A 1,656-nucleotide genomic window follows, 5' to 3' on the forward strand; every position below is an offset into this window, starting at 1 on the left:
GCTGGGATTAAAGGCGTGCGCCACCACGCCCAGCTGGAAAACACCATTTCTGACTATTAAAGTGGAATCACAATGTCGGTGGATTGAATTCTAGGGGTTTTATTTAGAGTCCTAATTAGACTCTGTCTTCCGTGTCTATATTCACAGAGGATTATAAACATTTCTGTCATAATCTAACAGTTCAGTTCAGCAAATATCCCTTGTGAATCCAAGCCACAAAACAAATGGGACAGCACTCAATCTCGGAAGGGAAAGAGAAGTGTAAACAATCATGATACAACATGGACACAATGTCTCCAGTGTGTAGGGGCTCCACCTTGGTCAAAGAACAGTCGAAGGGAAGAGGGCGGAGCGGTCAGCAAAATCTCTTCCTTCATTTCAGACTCTAAGGGGGATGGGGCACTATTTCCATCATGACAGCAAGAATTACTGCAAAGAAGACAATTCAGGCTGACAGTCCCTCACCTAAAAATCCTAAACTTTCCAAAATCCAGAACAACTAGAGCTTTTGTGTGACACCTACCTCTTGTACTAGGTCACTATCAAAGTGCAGACATGCTAATTATTCAATGGTATATAAAATTAACTTTCAGTTCCTCTATAATGTATATATAAAATAATTTTTTAAAAAAGTTTTATGCTTAGGACCTAGAGAGATGCCTCATCAGTCAAGAACACTGATTGTTCTTCCAGAGGACATGAGTTGATTCTCAGCGCCCAAAACTGCTTATAGTGTCAGGACTTTAGTTCATTATCATCATGGTGAGAAATACCATGGCTTGTAGTTGAAAACTGTCCACCAGTTGCAGGGGATCTAAAGCCCTCCTCTAGCCTCTGATGGCACCCAGCACATACATGCATGTGGGCAAAACACCCCCCTGCTACACACACACACACGCACACACACACATGCAGACGCGTTATGTAAAAGTAAGTCCTTCTTAAGTAGCTTTTGTCTGGGTATTTAAGAAAAAGATTGTGTGTGTGTATGTGTGTGTGTGTGTGTATCTGTATGAGTGTATGCATGTATCTGTGTCTCTGTGTGCATGGATCTGTGTGAGTATGCCTGTGTGTGCACACATATGTGTGAATGCATGTGTGGATGTATCTGTGTGTGTATGTATCAGTGTGAGTGTGTGTACATATCTGTATATGTGTATGAGTGTGTATATGAATATATCTCTGTGTGTACGTGTGTGTGTGTGTGTGTGTGCATGTATCTGTGTAAGCATATGCCACAACAGCATAAGTTTGAGTGGTTTGAGTTGCCTGGCATGCAGGGCTGCTGGAATTGAGCTCAGGTCTTCTGCAGCAGTAGTGAGTGCTTCTGACCACTAATTGCTTCTGTCTTAGTGTTCTACTGCTGTGAAGAGACCATGACCAAGGGAGAGCATTTAATTGGGGCTGGCTTACAGGTTCAGAGGTTTAGTCCATTGTCACCATGGTGGGATGCAGGCTGGCTTGCAGGAGAGGAGCTGTAGTAGTAGCTGAGAACTACATAGGAAACAGAGTAGCACTGGGCCTGGCTTGGACCTTTGAAACCTCAAAGCCCAACTCCCTGTGACAAACTTCCTCCAATAAGGCCACACCCACACCAACAAGGCCACACCTCCTGATCCTTCTCAAGTAGTGCCACTCCCTAATACCTAAGCATTT

The sequence above is a fragment of the Mus pahari genome, chromosome 21 (assembly GCF_900095145.1).
Source record: "Mus pahari chromosome 21, PAHARI_EIJ_v1.1, whole genome shotgun sequence".
In the NCBI taxonomy this organism is placed as follows: Eukaryota; Metazoa; Chordata; class Mammalia; order Rodentia; family Muridae; genus Mus; species Mus pahari.